At 42.5% G+C, this 21686-nt stretch overlaps 1 long non-coding RNA gene and 1 pseudogene across 1 annotated transcript; one reads left to right on the top strand and one right to left on the bottom strand.

Moving 5' to 3' along the window:
• LOC119350987 overlaps positions 1 to 10496 on the bottom strand; it is an 87361-nt pseudogene extending 76865 nt beyond the window's left edge.
• Positions 10497 to 10568: 72 nt separating this feature from the next.
• LOC119313262 lies at positions 10569 to 11018 on the top strand. The gene is made up of 3 exons (XR_005151633.1): positions 10569 to 10633; positions 10765 to 10813; positions 10952 to 11018. It is a non-coding gene; the product is annotated as an uncharacterized LOC119313262 (long non-coding RNA).
• Positions 11019 to 21686: the final 10668 nt, after the last annotated feature.

Raw genomic sequence — 21686 nt, 5'->3', positions numbered from 1 at the left:
CTTAGATGATTAGAGAGATGTCTATCTAAGTGGGAGTTCTTAAGTAATATGATTAATTGAACTTTAATTTATCATGAACTTAGTCCTGATAGTACTTTGCAAATTATGTTGTAGATCAATAGCTCGCGTTGTTACTTCCCTAGGTTTATTTTGATATGTTCCTAGAGAAAAATATGTTGCAAGATAATAGTAGCAATGATGTGGACTCGGTCCGTGATCTGAGGTTTATCCTCATTGCTGCACAGAAGAATTATGTCCTTGATGCACCGCTAGGTGATGGACCTATTGCAGGAGCATATGCAGACGTTATGAACGTTTGACAAAAGCTCGGTATGATGACTACTTGATAGTTTAGTGCACCATGCTTTACGGCTCGGGACTTCAAAAATGTTTTGAACGCCACAGAACATATAAGATGTTCCAAGAGTTGAAGTTGGTATTTCATACTCATGCCCGTGTCGAGAGGTATGAGACCTCTAACAGTACTTTGCCTACAAGATGGAGGAGAATAGCTCAACCAGTGAGCATGTGCTCAGATTGTCTGGGTACTACAATTGCTTGAATCAAGTGGGAGTTAATCTTCCAGATAAGATAGTAATTGACAAAATTCTCTAGTCACTATCACCAAGTTACTAGAACTTCGTGATGAACTATAATATGCAAGGGATGACGAAAGTAATTCCCGAGCTCTTCGCGATGCTGAAATCAACGAAGGTAGAAATCAAGAAAGAGCATCAAGTGTTGATGGTTAACAAGACCACTAGTTTCAAGAAAAAGGGCAAAGGGATATAAGGGAAACTTCAAGAAGAACGGCAAGCAAGTTGCTGTTCAAGTGAAGAAGCCCAAGTCTGGACCTAAGCCTGAAACTGAGTGCTTCTGCTGCAAAGGGACTGGTCACTGGAGGAGTAACTGCCCCAAGTATTTGGCGGATAAGAATGATGGCAAAGTGAACAAAAGTATATTTGATACACATGTTATTGATGTGTACTTTACTAGTGTTTATAGAAACCCCTTAGTATTTTATACTGGTTCAGTTGCTAAGAGTAGTAACTCGAAACGGGAGTTGCAAAATAAACAGAGACTAGTTAAGGGTGAAGTGACGATGTGTGTTGGAAGTGGTTCCAAGATTGATGTGATCATCATTGCACACTCCCTATACTTTCGGGATTAGTGTTGAACCTAAATAAGTGTTATTTGGTGTTTGCGTTGAGCATGAATATGATTTGATCATGTTTATTGCAATACGGTTATTCATTTAAGTTAGAGAATAATTGTTGTTCTGTTTACATGAATAAAACCTTCTATGGTCATACACCCAATGAAAATGGTTTGTTGGATCTCGATCGTAGTGATACACATATTCATAATATTGAAGCCAAAAGATGCAAAGTTAATAATGATTGTGCAACTTATTTGTGGCACTGCCGTTTAGGTCATATTGGTGTAAAGCGCATGAAGAAACTCCATGCTGATGGGCTTTTGGAATCACTTGATTATGAATCACTTGATGCTTGCGAACCATGCCTTATGGGCAAGATGACTAAGACTATGTTCTCCGGAACAATGGAGAGAGCAACTCACTTATTGGGAATAATACATAATGATGTATGCGATCCGATAAGTGTTGAGTTTCACGACGGGTATCGTTATTTTCTGACCTTCACAGATAATTTGAGCAGATATAGGTATATCTACTTGATGAAACATAAGTCTGAAACATTTGAAAAGTTCAAAGAATTTCAGAGTGAAGTGGAAAATCATCGTAACAAGAAAATAAAGTTTCTACGATTTGATTGCGGGGACGAATATTTTGAGTTACGAGTTTGGTCTTCAATTAAAACAATGTGGAATAGTTTCACAAATTCATGCCACCTGGAACACCACAGAGTAATGGTGTGTCCAAACATCATAACCATACTTTATTAGATATGGTGCGATTTGTGATGTCTCTTACTGATTTACCACTATCGTTTTGGGGTTATGCATTAGAGACAGCTGCATTCACGTTAAAAAGGGCACCATCTTAATCCGTTGAGATGAGACCGTATGAACTGTGGTTTAGTAAGAAACCTAAGTTGTCGTTTCTTAAAGTTTAGGGTTGCGATGCTTATGTGAAAAAAGTTTCATCCTGATAAGCTCAAACCCAAATCAGAGAAGTGCGCCTTCATAGGATACCCAAATGTAACTATGGGGTACACCTTCTATCACAGATCTGAAGGCAAGATATTCGTTGCTAAGAATGGATACTTTCTAGAGAAGGAGTTTCTCTCGAAAGAAGTGAGTGGGAGGAAAGTAGAACTTGATGAGGTAATTGTACCTTCTCCCGAATTGGAAAGTAGTTCATCACAGAAATCAGTTCCCGTGATGCTTACACCAATTAGTGAGGAAGTTAATGATGATGATCATGAAGCTTCGGATCAAGTTACTATCGAACCTTGTAGGTTAACCAGAGTACATTCCGCACCAGAGTGGTACGGTAATCCTATTCTGGAGTTCATGTTACTTGACCATGACGAACCTACGAACTATGAGGAAGCGATGATGAGCCCAGATTCCATGAAATGGCTTGAGGCCATGAAATCTGAGATGTGATCCATGTATGAGAACAAAGTATGGACTTTGGTTGCTTGCCCGATGATCGGCAAGCCATAGAGAATAAAATGGATCTTCAAGAGGAAGACGAACGCTAATAGTAGTTTTACTATCTACAAAGCTCGAATTGACGAAAAAATGTTTTCAACAAGTTCAAGGTGTTGACTACGATGAGATTTTCTCACTTGTACCGATGCTTAATAGTCTATCCGAATCATGTTAGCAATTGCCGCATTTTATGAAATTTGGCAAATGGATATCAAAACCACATTCCTTAATGGATTTCTTAAAGAAGAGTTGTATATGATGCAACCAGAAGGTTTTGTCGATCCTAAAGGTGCTAACACAATGTGTAAGCTCCAGCGATCCATCTATGGACTGGTGCAAGCATCTCGGAGTTGGAATATATGCTTTGATGAGTTGATCAAAGCATATAGTTTTATACAGACTTACGGTGAGGCCTGTATTTACAAGAAAGTGAGTGGGAGCATTACAGCCTTTCTGATAAGTATATGTGAATGACATATTGTTGATCGGAAATGATGTAGAATTTTCTGGAAAACATAAAGGAGGTTTTGAAAGGAATTTTTCAAAGAAAGACCTCGGTGAAGCTGCTTACATATTGAGCATCAAGATCTATAGAGATAGATCAAGACGCTCAATAAGTTTTTTCAATGAGTACATACCTTGACAAGATTTTGAAGTAGTTCAAAATGGAACAGTCAAAGAAATAGTTCTTGCCTGTGTTGCAAAGGTGTGAAATTGAGTAAGACTCAAATCCCGACCATGGCAGAAAATAGAAAGAGAATGAAAGTCATTTCCTATGCCTCAGTCATAGGTTCTATAAAGTATGCCATGCTATGGACCAGACCTATTGTATACCCTGCCCTGAGTTTGGCAAGGGAGTACAATAGTGATCTAGGAGTAGATCACTAAACAGAGGTCAAAATTATCCTTAATGGAATAAGGATATGTTTCTCAATTATGGAGGTGACAAAAGGTTCATCGTAAAGGGTTATGTCGATGCAAGTTTTGACACTAATCCAGATGACTCTAAGTCTCAATCTGGATACATATTGAAAGTAGGAACAATTAGCTAGAGTAGCTCCGTGCGGAGCATTGTTGTCATAGAAATTTGCAAAATACATACGGATCTGAATATGGCAGACCCATTGACTAAACTTCTCTCACAAGAAAAACTTGATCACACCTAAGTACTCTTTGGGTGTTAATCACATAGCGATGTGAACTAAATTATTGACTCTAGTATACCCTTTGGGTGTTGGTCACATGACGATGTGAACTATGGGTGTTAATTGCATGGTGATGTAAACAATTGATGTTAAATCACATGGCGATGTGAACTCGATTATTGACTCTAATGCAAGTGGGAGACTGAAGGAAATATGCCCTAGAGGCAATAATAAAGTTATTATTTATTTCCTTATTTCATGATAAATGTTTATTATTCATGCTAGAATTGTATTAATCAGAAACTTGATACATGTGTGAATACATAGACAAACTTACTGTCACTAGTATGCCTCTACTTGACTAGCTCGTTGATCAAAGATGGTTATGTTTCCTATCCATCGACATGGGTTGTCATTTGATTAACGAGACCATATCATTAGGAGAATGATGTGATTGACTTGACCCATTCCGTTAGCTTAGCACTTGATCGTTTAGTATTCTGCTATTGCTTTCTTCATGACTTATACATGTTCCTATCACTATGAGATTATGCAACTCCGGTTTACCGGAAGAACACTTTGTGTGCTACCAAATGTCACAACGTAACTGGGTGATTATAAAGGTGTTCTATAGGTGTCTCCTAAGGTATTGTTGGGTTGGCGTATTTCGAGATTAGGATTTGTCACTCCGATTGTCGGAGAGGTATCTCTAGGCCCACTCGATAATGCACATCACTATAAGCCTTGCAAGCATTGTAACTAATGAGTTAGTTGCGGGATGATGTGTGACAGACCGAGTAAAGAGACTTGCCGGTAACGAGATTGAACTATGTATTGAGATACCGACGATCGAATATCGGGCAAGTAACATACCGATGACAAAGGGAACAACGTATGTTGTTATGCAGTTTGAACAATAAGGATCTTCGTAGAATATGTGGGAGCCAATATGAGCATCTAGGTTCCGCTATTGGTTATTGACCGGAGACGTGTCTCGGTCATGTCTACATGGTTCTCGAACCCGTAGGGTATGCACGCTTAACGTTCGATGACGATATGCATTACCGGTAGGGCCCAGAGATACCTCTCCGACTATCGGAGTGACAAATCCTAATCTCGATCTATGCCAACTCAACAAGTACCATCAGAGACACCTGTAGAGCACCTTTATAATCACCCAGGTACGTTGTGACATTTGGTAGCACACAAAGTGTTCCTCCGGTATTCGGGAGTTGCATAATCTCATAGTCATAGGAACATGTATAAGTCATGAAGAAAGCAATAGCAACATACTAAACGATCAAGTGCTAAGCTAACGGAATGGGTCAAGTCAATCACATCATTCTCTAATGATGTGATCCCGTTAATCAAATGACATCTCATGTCTATGGCTAGGAAACTTAACCATCTTTGATTCAACGAGCTAGTCAAGTAGAGGCATACTAGTGACACTCTGTTTGTGTATGTATTTACACATGTATCAAGTTTTCGGTTAATACAATTCTAGCATGAATAATAAACATTTATCATGAAATAAGAAAATAAATAATAACTTTATTATTGCCTCTAGGGCATATTTCCTTCATGTTCTTACCTACGCATCAAAACCACAACAATATTTCGTCAAGTATGTGCTGTTTTAACCTTCACAAGGACCGGGCGTAGCCACACTCGATTCAACTAAAGTTGGAGAAACTGACACCCGCCAGTCACCTGTGTGCAAAGCACGTCGGTAGAACCAGTCTCGCGTAAGCATACGCCTAATGTCGGTCCGGGCCGCTTCATCCAACAATACCGCCGAACCAAAGTATGACATGCTGGTAAGCAGTATGACTCGTTCTTCTTTTGCTTGTTGGGAGCTTTCTCAGGTGAATAGTTTTATTTCTTTAATTTGGGGGTCGAGAGGAGAAGACCATGATGAAAATGTTGAGTGGCTCTCATATGCATTATTGTTGATTTAACCAAGAGCCCGCATTACCTTGTCTTCTCCCTTGTATCAAATGCTTGCAGATTCCAGCTTAGTCCAATGCACGTGCACTATTATTATTATTCACACTGTTCGGTCATGCGAGTGAAAGGCAATAATGACGATATATGATGGACTGATTGAGATGAGAGAAGCTGGTATGAACTCGACCTATCTTGTTTTTGTAAATATGATTAGTTCATTGTTTCTGATTCAGCCTATTATGAATGAAACATATTTGCAATGACAATTAGAGATTATAGTTGCTCATGCCATGCTTAATTAGCTAGGAGTTTATAATGGTTTACCTTGCGTGCCAACATGCTATTAAAATGGTTATGATGTGGTATGATAGGGTTGGTATCCTTTGAACGATTCGAGTGGCTTGACTTGGCGCATGTTCACGCATGTAGTTGAAACAAAATCAACATAGCCTCCACGATATTTATGTTCATGGTGGATTATATCATACTCATGCTTGCACTTAGTGTTGATTAATTTGAATGCATGTCCATGACTGTTGTCGCTCTCTAGTTGGTCGCTTCCTGGTCTCTTTCTAGCCTTCACTTGTACTAAGAGGGAATACTGCTTATGCATCCACTTCCATAAACCCCAAAGTTATTTCATATGATCATGAGTCCACCATACCTTCCTATATGCGGTATCTATCTGCCGTTCCAAGTAAATTTGTATGTGCCAAACTCTAAACCTTCAAATTAAATTCTGTTTTGTATGCTCGAATAGCTCATGTATCAACTAGGGCTATCTATATCTTCCATGCTAGGTGGGTTATTCTCACGAGGAGTGGACTCCGCTCCTCATTCACGAGAAAATGGCTGGTACTGGGATGCCCAGTCCCATGCTTAAATCAAAATAATTGCAAACAAAACTCCCCTGGACTGTTGTTAGTTGGAGGCACCGTTGTTTCAGGCAAGCCATGGATTGATGCTTGTTGGTGGCGGGGGAGTATAAACTTTACCATTCTGCTTGGGAACCGCCTATAATGTGTGTAGCATGGAAGATATCGAGATCTCTTGGTTGTTATGTTGACAATGAAAGTATACCACTCAAAATATTATTTATCTCTGTTTCAAAACTTGAGCTCTGGCACCTCTACAAATCCCTGCTTCCCTCTGCGAAGGGCCTATCTATTTACTTTTGTGTTGAGTCATCGCCCTCTTATTAAAAAGCACCAGCTGGAGAGCACCGCTGTCATTTGCATGCATTACTATTAGTTTACATTAAGTATGACTGTGAATGGATCACTTTTACCATGAATTACAATGTTTAGTCAGTCCTTGATCTCCAGGGGTGCTCTGCATTTATGTTTTGCGGTCTCAGAAAGGGCTAGCGAGATACCATCTTGTTATATTATATTATGATTGTTTGTGGAAGTGTTGTCATTCAAGATTTACTATTATTGCTTGCTAGTTGATTATGCCATTGACATGATTAAACATGAGACCTAAGTGTTATTGTGAATATGGTTAGTTCATAATCTTTGCTGAAAACTTGAATGCTGGCTTTACATATTTACAACAACAAGAGCAAACAGAGTTTGTAAAAGTTTTTCTTTATCACTTTCAGTTTATTAACTGAATTGCTTGAGGACAAGCAAAGTTTTAAGCTTGGGGGAGTTGATACGTCTCCAACGTATCTACTTTTCGAAACACTTTTTCCCTTGTTTTGGACTCTAACTTGCATGATTTGAATGGAACTAACCTGGACTGACACTGTTTTCAGCAGAATTGCCATGGCGTTATTTTTGTGCAGAAATAAAAGTTCTCGGAATGACCTGAAACTTCACGGAGAATATTTTTGGAATTAATAAAAAATACAGGCGAAAGAATCAACACCAAGGGGCCCACACCCTGTCCACGAGGGTGGAGGGCACGCCACCCCCCTAGGGCACGCCCCCTGCCTCATGGGCCCCCTGAGGCTCCACCAACCTCAACTCCAACTCTATATATTCACGTTCGGGGAGAAAAAAATAAGAGAGAAGGATTCATCACGTTTTACGATATGGAGCCGCCGCCAAGCCCTAATCTCTCTCGGGAGGGCTGATCTGGAGTCCGTTCGGGGCTCCGGAGGGGGGAATCCATCACCATCGTCATCATCAACCTTCCTCCATCACCAATTTCATGATGCTCACCGCCGTGCGTGAGTAATTCCATCGTAGGCTTGCTGGACGGTGATGGGTTGGATGAGATTTACCATGTAATCGAGTTAGTTTTGTTAGGGTTTGATCCCTAGTATCCATTGCTGGACGGTGATGGGTTGGATGTTGCTATGACTTTGCTATGCTTAATGCTTGTCACTAGGGCCCGAGTGCCATGATTTCAGATCTGAACCTATTATGTTTTCATGAATTTATGTGAGTTCTTGATCCAATCTTGCAAGTTAATAGTCACATACTATGTGATATGATCCGGTAACCCCGAAGTGACAATAATCGGGACAACTGCCAGTGATGACCGTAGTTTGAGGAGTTCATGTATTCACTAAGTGTTAATGCTTTGGTCTGGTACTCTATTAAAAGGAGGCGTTAATATCCCTTAGTTTCTAATAGGCCCCCGCTGCCATGGGTGGGTAGGACAAAAGATGTCATGCAAGTTCTTTTCCATAAGCACGTATGACTATATTCGGAATACATGCCCACATTACATTGATGAACTGGAGCTAGTTCTGTGTCACCCTATGTTATAACTGTTGCATGAGGAATCGCATCCGATATAATTCTCCATCACTGATCCATTGCCTATGAGATTCTCACATATTGATCTTTGCTTAGTTACTTTGCCATTGCCACTGTTATAATTACTGCAAAACTGCTACTGTTACTTTTGCCACCATTACCGTTACTTTCATACTACTTTGTTACTAAATATTTTGCTGCAGATATTAAGTCTTCCATGTGTGGTTGAATTAACAACTCAACTGCTAATACTTGATAATATTCTTTGGCTCCCCTTGTGTCGAATAAATAAATTTGGGTTGAATACTCTACCCTCGAAAACTGTTGCGATCCCCTATACTTGTGGGTTAGAAATATGCGGTACTCTTTTGCCATTCTAAGCAAATTTGCATGTACCATCTCTAATTTTCAAGATAAAGTTCTTTTTTGTGTGTTTGTTTCGCTCGCGGAACGGTAACGAGTGGCTAATATTTTCCATGCTAGATGTGTTATTCTCAAGATGAGTGTTTATTCACTTGTCATTGCACGAGAGTAAGGCAAAGGTCTTAGGGATGCCCAGTCCCGAAATGCAATTTTTTTTAACTTATGTTGTCAAATAATAAATTCCTTGGAAAGTGTTGGTATGGAGGGCACTCGTGGATAACGCTAGCCATGGAAAGTGAAAGAATGGTGAAAAAAGGAATAAACTTTATTTTCTGTTTGGGAACCGCCTATGGCATATCTAGCATGGAAAGTGTTCGTAGCTCTAAGTCGTTTTCGTTGATGGGATGGATACACCTCCCAAAATGTTTTTATCTCTAATTTTTTGCTTTGAGCTCTGGGATGGATACAAATCCCTACTTCCCTCTGCGAAGGGCCTTTCTTTTACTTCATGCAATTTTTATTTTGAAATTTGAGTCTCCATCCTCTCTCATAAAAAGCACCAACCAGGAGGCAATATGATCGTGCTCAAGTATTGGGTGTAGTTAATATTCGAGTGTGTTTCATGAATGGATCAATGTTTGAGCATGATGGGCTAGGGATAACTTATTTTAGCGCTGATATTTTGAAAGACATGGTTTCTTATTGATATGCTTGAGTATCTAAATTATTATGTCAAAACTAGAGTATTGCTTTGAATCACATAAAAGTCTAAATGTCCATGCTATAAAGAAAAGAATATGATATGACTTGATGAACAACACTCCACATCAAAAAATTTGTTTTTATCACTTATCTACTCGAGGACGAGTATGAGTTAAGGTTGGGGATGCTGATACGTCTCCAACGTATCTATAATTTTTTATTGTTCCATGCTATTTTATTATCAGTCTTGGATCTTTTATAATCATTTTATAGTCATTCTAATCATTTTTTTGGTACTAACCTATTGACATAGTGCCAAGTGCCAGTTGTTGTTTTTTCCAACTTTTTTAGATCGCAGGAAATCAATTAAGGACAGTAAAACTGAACCACTTCCCAGCCCTCTCACGCCCTCTGCGATTTTGGCCGTCAGATCTCGTGTTTCAACCGTTTTCAGCCGTCTGATTGCCGCCTCATCCCATAATAATCGCTACGTGGGCTACCTGTCCTGAGGGTGTCTACTCCCGTGGAAAAATCGGTGCATTGTGGTTAATTGGGCCTCCCTCCCGCACAAAGCCCATCTAGCACCATTGGATCTGCAGCGCCCGTACAGCTCCCGTCGATCACTCTAAAAAAAATGTTCATGTCGATCTCTCATCTCCCGAGTCCTCGACCTAGGTTTCGATGAGCCGCCGCCACCGCCACCGCCATCACCGACACCGTCGTAGACCGCATCCTGGTCTAGCTTCTTAGCCCTTGTTCGCCGCACGACCCGGCAGCGCGTCCTCGCTTCTCCCTCCTCTGGTCCTCCTTCCTCGACATCCAGCGGCGCCTCCTCCCTATTTGCCCACCGCCTCCTGTACCTCGTGGCCGTCCGCCGGCTGCTCGCCCACCGCATCCTCGCCCAGCACCTCGTGTAGCCATATCCCAGAGCTCGAAGACGCCACCCGGTGCCGGCGCACTTATAGCAGCCACGGCGGCTGGCCATGAGGAGGAGGAGGAGGAAACCCTCCGCCACAGATTCGAGCGCTTCGATGCTGCCATAGCCGTGGCCTCCGAGCCGAGCTCCTCATGTGGGACTGCGCTCAGATGGACCTTGCTGCCACCGTCTCTTTAGGGGAACAGGTACATGCTCATGCTTTTTTTTATCCCCTCCTCTCCCCAATCCCTCCCCCAAAAGTCACTTTCATTAGTGATTCAGCGTTGATCTGCAGTCGATATATATCAAAGGTGATGTTCTTCTAATAATTGTGCAGGTCTGTGAAGGAAAGGAAAATAAAAGGAATAAGCTGCAGTAAAATTTTGGTGAAGAACCTTTTTGCCTTACCTTGTGAACATGTTGGTCCTCAGATTTTGATTATTGATGATTTGTGGTTCATACATGTTTTCTATATTCGATCACTTCATTTGTTCACATACTACTTGATGTTGCATGCTCTACAGTCAAATCACCACTTAGAGAAGAAGAGGCCGGTGCACGCGCTCATGGACCAGCTCGGCCTGCAGGACCCAGCCAATACCATGTCAAGTGTTGGTGCGTGGTCGCATGGACACCATCGACACACATAGGAACGGTTCGGTTCAGCACCTGCAAGCACATCTAGCAGGTGCGACCTCCATGCTCGGGTAACAACAACGACCAGCATGGTACAACGACAATCCGCTTCTACTCACCTTGCCTCTGCCCCCTTGCTACAGTTCCATGCTTTGATAATGCATTAATATAGCCATGCAGGTAAAACAAATAGGAAAATTGATGTTGCTCTCCACACGGAAGCCTACAATCATGAACTTCTCCAGTTTTGCATAGTTTGGAGATAATTGAAATCTGCATGCATAGAAGCATTTGAAGTAAATCAGGTTTGAATGGTAGGTACAATATGGCAGGAAATATGTTAGGTATGGTGGTCTTCGTGAGATGCATATTTCATCATAAGCTGCCCTGAAAGAAGTAATATGTAGTCTCAAGTAAGAGCTTACTCTTATGCAAGTAAAAGCTGGTCACAACATTCTAATTTGTGATGACCTGCAACAATATTCAAGAAAGAGAGAATCCACTCGAGTATTAACTGCACTGCTGCCTATTCAATCAAACCAATCATTGTTACCTCTAAATGTTTACATTATATGACATTTTGTGTCTACACTGCAAATAAGGAAGAGTTCAGCATGATTGAGCATTTGAGCATATTAAAGAAGTCCAACTGAGGTGCTTATTTCGTTCTATATTTTTTGGGTAATCATGAATTTCATCTTATGATCTGCACTAATAACAAATGCACCAGCTCAGATTTTATCCATCTACAGAACTAATAAAGTAAAGATAGCCTATTGTTGGGCAGAAATGTGAACATATTGGATTCTTATAGCATCATAGACGGTAGGTGGGGCTCCCCAAGCCATGATAGCATGCAGCGTCAAGGGCCTACAATTTTTTCCTTCAGTTCTTGCAACAGCAAGGTCACTGTCTAAAACTATCTTTAATTTGTACATCTATTGGAAGAAAAGTCTGAACTTACATCCCCTGCTAAGCCTCATATGGTTCCTGCACAGTTTGTAGATCTTGGTCAGTTTCTGCATGTTTTGTTGATTTTTTCTTCAACATTATACAATGCCCACATGCAGAATATAGATACAAGGTAATTTCTCTTTGTTATGTATTGCAAATTATTTTGTGTGATAAAGTAATCATTTGGAAAAATCAGAAGTGTACACGCTTGTCATAAAAACATAACTACGAACCTTACATCATATGTTATCGGCAATGAAAGCAGTGGCTGAAGCTCATCTAGAACTGTGAAATTTATCCTTGAGAAAAACTTGTGTCATCTGCCCAGCTGTTGTGGCGCTACTCATCCTTGTTTAGTTAGGCAACTAACCAATAATGTGTTGCTACTTGCTATGCACAAGATATATCCACTTTTGAAAAATGTGATGTTGCATTCTTGTAATCTGGCGTCTTCCTTTGGACTTGCATGATGTTGTAGTACCCTTAATTCTCTTATCTGTAATGTAGACCGTTGCGAAATATATTATTCATGTTGCACTATTGCTCATGTGTTTAGAGTTTAGACAAAACATATGTGAACATGTTTAGTTGATGTGCTAAAAATGTTTGTGTTGATAATAACTGCTTATTCATCATATAGAATAAACACCATATGCCACTTAAATCCTAGCAGGGGAAGCTATACTCAGATGGAAACAATTCATGTGCCTCTTTACATAGATAGCCATTTCTATTAATTATATCAAATTGAGTGGTTTTAGTGGACAGTATTAGAACCAGATTAGCGGCATAGATCTATACAATTATTTACACATATCTCTTAGAGGTTAAGATTTTTTTAATCGAAGTTACTTGTGTGAGTTATTTGTTGTTAAAAGACTAATGTGATGATACACTTGTATGTGTAGGGATGTATTTCTCTTTTTGCGGGAAATATGTGTACTGATGTAAACTTGCACCTAACCCATGTAATACAGATATATGTATACATGTACACTATACTAAATATCATACGGCCTTGTGTCTCCTAAGAGAAGCATTGCTATTTGTTAAGTATGGTGCGGAAATTCATGTTTATTTTCTTTTTATTATTCAGTTGTTCAGTTTCGTAACAAATCTACATCAAAGCTTGATATCTAACCTAAGTTGAGTTTGTCTGTCCGATTTGCGTCTTGGTTATCATGTGAGACTGCTATTTTCTTCATTACAATCTGAAATACTGTTGAATTTCAATCTATTTTAGATTTTGGATTTTCCTAGGTTGTCTGATGACTTATTATTCTAGGATGAATAAATTAAAACCTTCATATTTCATGCCTATATATGAATACATAAGTGAAAATTACTACCATTTTATTGAAAAAATAGACGGGTGCAGCAACGCGCTCCATTAATGATCTAGTATCAAACGAAGTTCAAATGCCACGAAACTTCATGATGATTTTTTATGGGCCAGAAGGAAGGCAATGGGCCCTGGTTGCACTTGGGGGTGCCCCGAGGGGGGCACAACCCACCAGGGCACGCCAGGAGGCCCAGGCGCGCCCTGGTGGGTTGTGCCCACCTCGGGTGCCCCCGGACCGCCTCTTTGCTCTAGAAATACCAGAATATTCCAGAAACCCTAGAACAAGCGTCGAAATACTCATCCAGCCGCCGCAGAGTCCAGAACCACCAGATCCAATCTAGACACCATCGCGGAGGGGTTCACCACTTCCATTGGTGCCTCTCCGATGATGCGTGAGTAGTTCTTTGTACACCTCCGGGTCTGTAGTTAGTAGCTAGATCTCTCTCTCTCTCTCTCTCTCTCTCTCTCTCTCTCGCTCTCTCTCTCACTGAATTCTCAATACAATGGTCTCTTGAAGATCCATATGATGTAACTCTTTTGCGATGTGCTTGTTGGGATCTGATGAACTTTGATTTTATGATCAGTCCTTTTTATATCCATGAAAGTTATTTGAGTTTCTTCGATCTCTTATATGCATGATCTCTTATAGCCTCGTATTTCTTCTCTGATATTTGGGTTTTGTTTGGCCAACTTGATCTATTTATCTTGCAATGGGAAGAGGTGACCGGTAGTGGGTTCGATCTTACGGTGCTTGATCCCAGTGACAGCAGGGGAAACGACACATATGTATCGTTGCTACTAAGGATAAAAAGACGGGATCTATATCTACCGCCATCTAGATAAACAGATCTTGTCTACATTATGTCATCGTTCTTATTGCATTACTCTGTTTTTCCATGAAATTAATACACTAGATCCATGCTGGATAGCGGTCGATGTGTGGAGTAATAGTAGTAGATGCAGGCAGGAGTCGGTCTACTAATCTTCGACGTGATGCCTATGTAATGATCATTGCCTGGATATCGTCATAATTATTTGAAGTTCTATCAATTGCCCAACAGTAATTTGTTTACCCACATTTTGCTATTTTTCTCGAGAGAAGCCACTAGTGAAACCTACGACCCCTGGGTCTTCTTTCTCATATATTTGCCTTGCGATCTACTTTTCCTTTGCATTTTAATTCATATCTATTAAACCAAACAATACAAAAATACTTTGCCGCACTTTATTTTATTTGCGATCTATTATTTCAATCTATTACAACTTTCTCCCGTCAACTTGCCAATCTCTGGCGCCGTTACCCGAGAGGGATTGACAACCCCTTTAACACGTCGGGTTGCGAGGTGTTGTTATTTGTGTGCAGGTGATGTTTATGTTGTGTTGCTTGGTTCTCCTACTGGTTCGATACCTTGGTTTCATAACAGAGGGAAATACTCTACCGTCGATGTGCTACATCATCCCTCCCTCTCCGGGGAAATACCGACGTAGTTTCAGCTACCATCAGTTTGCAGTAGAACTTCCCATCCTTACTTACAACCTCCCTGTTGATGATTTTGTCCAACACCTTTTGGAGGCGCTCATGCTCTCTTAAAGAACTCCCCTATGTCCATGTCCCTCTTTCTCCTCGGACCACTAGATGATTTGGCTATGATTCCGCAAATTTTGGCTTTTGTGCAAAAAGTCGTCCATGATGGACATGGCATAGTAGCCAAACCTTTGGGAGGTTTTCAGATTTGGTTCTTTGTAGTAGCAAGCGCTGATGATGAACTTGAATTCTGAATGCCGTGTTATATATTTTTTGTAATTCTTACACTTGAGTAGAGCATCATTTAGAACCTCCTTCAATTTTGTCCAAGGCTTTTGAGGGTCTCTCTTCGAATCAAAGAACTAAGCCAAGCCCTGCGCCGACAATAGTGCGGTTACGATCCAGTGCCGGTTGCTGCACAGAAAATTGAAGAAATTAACATGGATGAGATCAAACCACAAGTTCATGTATATGTTTTAGAATAAAGGAGTGAATGACTTACTTGTCGCAGTATGGCATGCGATAGGTGTTCTTATGCGGATGATTCGGCATCTTGCAGGGGAACAAGTAGTGTGAGATGAGGTTTTGGCCATTTATGGATTTCATGTTGTGCCAGTGCATGTGAAAGGGATCAGGTAAGGCCACATTACTATGTCGGAGTTGGGGATTTGAAGCTTGATCAAGTACCCAAAGCCTCATTAACTCCCGGAGACTATGTTGACATAGAAGATATTTGCATGGATCACCTCATTAAAGGGCAGATCAATTTTATCGGCCTAAAACTCGACGAAATTTTTACCCTTGATAACCTTGCCCGTGTAACGATGCTGACCTTCCTTTTACCTATCTAACACGTCGGCGTGTAGAAGCTGAAGTTCATCGAGAGGGTCGTCAACATAGAGTCTGATGCTATCGGTTGACTTGGCTTATACATATTCCTTGTGCACCCTTCGGGGACGACAATGGGCAGAGGTGGTTTGCTTGCGGATGGTCTAAAATTGCACTTGGATCCTTCCCCACTGATGGCGGAATATCTTGGACTATGTCTGTTGCACCGGCAAGGTTGAAAATAGGTCAAGGTCTGCAAAGGCAGGATCGCCATCATTAGCAGACAATCTGCGGGGAGTCTCCTCTATATCACTCAGTGGCCACTTAAGCAAGTGACCCTGGGTCACTTGTCCTAACGTAATGACACCCTCTTCAGGTAGGTGAGGCAATGACCATGATTTAAAGCCCTTCTTTAACTCCAGGACCCCCACCCTTGTCATGTCCAGTGGCAGGACGTGTTGGAAATATGCCCTAGAGGCAATAATAAAGATGTTATTATCATATTTCCCGTTCATGATAAATATTTGTTATCCATGCTAGAATTGTATTGACCGGAAACTTAAATACATGTGTGGATACATAAACAACACCGTGTCCCTAGCGAGCCTCTACTAGACTAGCTCGTTGATATAAGATGGTTAAGGTTTCCTAACCATAGAAATGAGTTCTCATTTGATAACGGGATCACATAATTAGGAGAATGATGTGATGGACAGACCCAATTGTATGCTTAGCATCAAATCATATCACTTAGTTTATTTGCTACAACTTTCTTCATGTCAAGCATCTGTTCTTTAGACCATGAGATCATGCCACTCCCAAATATTGGAAGAATACTTTGTGGGTTATCAAACTTCACTTCATAGCTGGGTGATCATAAAGGTGCTCTATAGGTATTTCAGAAAGTGTTTGTTGGGTTGCATGGATCGAGACTGGGATTTGTCGCTCCGTGTGGCCGAGAGATATCTCTGGGCTCTTTCGATAATACAACATCACAAGAAGCTTCATGTGACTATTGAGTTTAGTCTGGGGATGTTGTATTACGTAATGAGTAAAGAGACTTGCTGGTAATGATATTGAACTAGGTATGGAGATACTGATGATCGAATCTCGGGCAAGTAACATATCGCCGGACAATAGGAATTGTATATGGAATTAATCGAATCATCGACATCGTGGTTCAACCGATAAAGATCTTCGTTGAATATGTGGGAATCAATATGAGCATACAGGTCCCGCTATTGATTATTGATCGGAGAGGAGTGTTGGTCATGTCTGCATGTTCTCGAACCCGTAGGGTCACACACTTAACGTTTGGTAACGGTAGGGTAGTATTGAGATATTAATATGGTGAAGTCAGAAGGTTGCTTGGAGTCCTGGATGGGATCTAGGACATCATGAGGAGCTCCGGAATGGTCCGGAGGTAAAGATTTATATATGGGAAAGTTTTATTCGGGGTTCCAAAAAAGTTTGGGGTTCCACTTGGAGTGTACGGGGGCACCAAAGAGTTCCCTGGGTCCATCAAAGGGACCCACCAGTCCCAAAGGGCCACATGGATAGTAGGGGGCACACCAACCCTTGACGGGTTGGGCGCCACTCCCCCCAAGGCCCATGCGCCTAGGGTTGGGGGGAAACCCTAAAGAGGGCGCCCCCTTGGCCGCCCCCTCCCTTTGAGGAGGGGCTAGGCTGGTCGGCCCCCCTCCCCACCCATATATAGTGGGGGCGCAAGGGGGAGGAAGACCAACCCTTCCTTGGCCCCCGCCTCTCCCAACCTCCCCCATCTCCTCGCCTAGACTCTTGGCGAAGCCCTGCTGTGTTTTCGCTACCTTCACCACCACCACGCCGTTGTGTTGGATCAGATCTCATCTACCTCTTCTCCCTTGCTTCCTGGATCAAGAAGGAGAAGACGTCACCAAGCTGAACCTGTGCTAAACTCGGAGGTGCCGGACGTGCGGTTCTTGGATCGGATTGGATCACGACACAAGTACAACTACATCAACCACGATCATTAGACCGTTAATGCTTTCGGTCTACAAGGTACGTAGACACACTCCCCTCTCGTTGCTAGCATCTCCATAGATAGATCTTTGGATGTTTCGTAGGATTTTGTTTTTGTTTTCAGGCAACGTTCCTCATCAGTGGTATCAGAGCTAGGTCTATACCTAGATGTTATGCATGAGTAGTGAAGGAAATATGCCCTAGAGGCAATAATAAAGTTGTTATTTATATTTCCTTATATCATGATAAATGTTTATTATTCATGCTAGAATTGTATTAACCGGAAACTTAGTACATGTGTGAATACATAGACAAACAGAGTGTCACTAGTATGCCTCTACTTGACTAGCTCGTTGAATCAAATATGGTTATGTTTCCTAGCCATAGACATGAGTTGTCATTTGATTAACGGGATTACATCATTGGAGAATGATGTGATTGACTTGATCCATTCGATTAGCTTAGCATTTGATCGTTTATTATATTGCTATTGCTTTCTTCATGACTTATACATGTTCGTATGACTATGAGATTATGCAACTCCCGAATACCGGAGGAACACTTTGTGTGCTACCAAACGTGACAACGTAACTGGGTGATTATAAAGGTGCTCTACAGGTGTCTCCAATGGTGTTTGTCGAGTTGGCATAGATCGATATTAGGATTTGTCACTCCGATTGTCGGAGAGGTATCTCTGGGCCCTCTCGGTAATTCACATCACTATAAGCCTTGCAAGCAATGTGACTAATGAGTTAGTTGCGGGATGATGCATTATGGAACGAGTAAAGAGACTTGCCGGTAACGAGATTGAACTAGGTATTGAGATACCGACGATCGAATCTCGGGCAAGTAACATACCGATTACAAAGGGAACAACGTATGTTGTTATGCGGTTTGACCGATAAAGATCTTCGTAGAATATGTAGGAGCCAATATGAGCATCCGGGTTCTGCTATTGGTTATTGACCGGAGACGTGTCTCGGTCATGTCTACATAGTTCTCGAACCCGTAGGGTCCGCACGCTTAACGTTCGGTGACGATCGGTAACATGAGTTTATGTGTTTTAATATACCGAAGGTAGTTCGGAGTCCCGGATGAGATCGGGGACATGACGAGGAGTCTCTAAATGGTCGAGACGTAAAGATCGATATATTCAGACATCGGAAAGGTTCCTAGTGATTCGGGTATTTATCGGAGTACCGGAGAGTTACGGGAATTCGCTGGGGAGTATATGGGCCTTATAGGGCTTTAGGGGGAGAGAGAGAGAGAGAGAGTGGCTGCCTAGGGCAGGCCGCGCGCCCCCCAAGGCCTAGGCCGAATTGGACTAGGGGGAGGGGCTGCGCCCCCTCATTCCTTCTCTTCTCTCTTCCCCTTCCTTCTATCCTACTCCTACTACTTGGAAGGGGGGAATCCTACTCCCGGTGGGAGTAGGACTCCCTAGGGCGCGCCATAGTAAAGAGCCGTCCCTCCCCCTGCTCCACTCCTTTATATACGAGGGAGGGGGGCACCCCATAGACACACAAGTTGATCATTGATCTTTTAGCCGTGTGCGGTGCCCCTCTCCGCCATAATCCACCTCAATTATATCGTAGCGGTGCTTAGGCGAAGCCCTGCGTCGGTAGCATCATCATCACCGTCATCACGCCGTCGTGCTGACGAAACTCTCCCTCGGCCTCAACTGGATCAAGAGTATGAGGGACGTCATCGAGCTGAACGTGTGCTGAACTCGGAGGTGCCCTGTGTTCGGTACTTGGATTGGTCAGATCGTGAAGACGTACGACTACATCAACCGTGTTGATATAACGCTTCCACTTACGGTCTATGAGGGTACGTAGACGACACTCTCCCCTCTTGTTGCTATGCATCACCATGATCTTGCGTGTGCGTAGGAAAATTTTGAAATTACTATGTTCCCTAACAAGTAGAACACAAATTAGTTGTGAGCGTTGATGTTTAGATTGCTTACCTCCTTTGTTTATTTGGATTCGGCGGTATTGTGGGATGAAGCGGTCCGGACCAAATTTACTTGTCCACGCACAAGAGACCGGTTCCACGACTAACATGCAACTTGTATTGCATAAATTGGCTGGCGGGTGTCTGTCTCTTCCACTTTAGTTCACGTGTATTTCGAATATAATAAGTCATTGTGTATTTAAATTTTTGTTCACATGTCATTGCAACTGACTCCCGCGGCAACGTACGGGATATCATCTAGTTAGCTAAAAGAGCCACATGCCCAACAAATATGTTTTAATAATATACTTAAGTAGACATTACAGGCAAATGTGATATTTTGATTAACTCCACAAGATAAAGGAAATATAATTTCTTCACCGAAACATGCTTGAGTCGAGAAACAAGGATACGTACAAACACTATTCGTAGTTCAAATTATAGGGCAAAAATAGCCTGCCAGACATGAAACAGCGGGGTGGTGCTGCTACCGTTATTGATCTAGCGATCACTCGAACATGAAAAGCGCGAGCATGAGAAAATATGTCTTACTGTCTGGGTTACCGCAGCAGCAGTTCCAAATCCCAAACCTAATACTGGAGAATGCTGAGACGAGTGACGACACCCCTCGCTGTTGATGTATACTTGTCCTAAATCAGTGGCCTCACTTCGTCTCTTCAGTCCCTCATCCTTCTGTTAATCACATGCAGAGTTATAGAGTGGATTAATTTGTATGTACTTTTCTGTTAATCCCAAAGCTTTTGCATTGTCTAAAAAATAAATCCTCCAATGCAATTGACAACCTAATCAGCATTACAAAACTCAAAAAAGTAATGTAAAATGCATCTAGGACTACTTCCGCGAAAACCAAATGAACCAGAGTAGATATTTTAGTAATAAGTTAAATTTCAACTACAAACTGAACATGACTAATGATTTAGAAATTGCAATAAGAAAAATGTAGGATTGAGATGCCATGTCCTATGAAGTACTACTCCCTTCGATCCATATTACTTGTCGCTGCTTTAAAGTAGCAACAGGTAATAGGAATGGGAGGAAGTACATGCTATCTTTTTTTTTGCGGTAAGGGAGTACATGATATCAACACAGGAATTTTATAAGATGTGTCTTGGATGACGCACATAAATTTTAGAGGATTGAGAGAGAGAGAGAGAGAGAGAGAGAGAGAGAGAGTTGAAACTAGAAAGTGATAGAGTGCAAGTACATTGCACTTCTTGAAGGAAAAATAAAATGAGGTTTGAGCAAATGTTTAAATTCATATGGACTGGAGGCGACCGGTGGAACTACCATTATCCTCTCTCCCCTCCCCCTCGCGTCGCCCCTCCCCCGCGGGCGACCGTCCGCGCTTCCGTCCCCCGGCCCAGAGGCCCTCCCCGTCGTCGCCGGTGGCCCCTACTTTTCAACTCCTAGAGGCGATCCTGCGCAGGGCGGCGCGTCTCCTGGTGGTGCGTTCAGGCGGCGGCGGGGCAACTTGGTGCGGGCGAGGGAGGTTGGCTGCGGCGTGGAGCTTCGCGGTGTTGCGGGGTGGCGGCGCCTGCTCCGCCCAGATCCAGGCCCCATCTGGGCCGGGCCAGGCCGGCGGCTTCTCATCGGCGGCAGAGCCTCCTGAAGGTGGAGTTGGGACGTAGGGAGGCTGGGTGGGGGCGGCGCTGTCACTGGCTTGCTGCTGCGGGGTGACAGCGGCTTTCCGGGCCCAAGATGGGCCCGGCCGGGCTCGGGTGGCCTGGTGAGCCTTTGCTGCCGCGTCCGGTTGGCTATCGCGATGGTGCTGTAGCACAGGCCTCCGGCACGATGGTGGATGCGGTTCCCTCCGGCGCAGCTCCGGTGCTGCCCCTCCCGATTCCTGGCGTTCCTCTCTCCGTCTTCTAGGCCTCGTGATGGCGATCTCAGAGAGGCGACGTGGATGACTTCAAGACCGTGGTGGCGTATACTGGCGGGTGGCAAGCTGGCTAGTTGGCTCCGGATCGGGCGGGTAGTGGTGGTTGGGATGGGGAGAAGTCCT

Source organism: Triticum dicoccoides, chromosome 1B, assembly GCF_002162155.2.
Source record: "Triticum dicoccoides isolate Atlit2015 ecotype Zavitan chromosome 1B, WEW_v2.0, whole genome shotgun sequence".
NCBI classification, from domain to species: Eukaryota; Viridiplantae; Streptophyta; class Magnoliopsida; order Poales; family Poaceae; genus Triticum; species Triticum dicoccoides.
The sequence above is the reverse complement of the archived record's forward strand: the minus strand, read 5'-3'. Positions and strand labels throughout refer to the sequence as shown.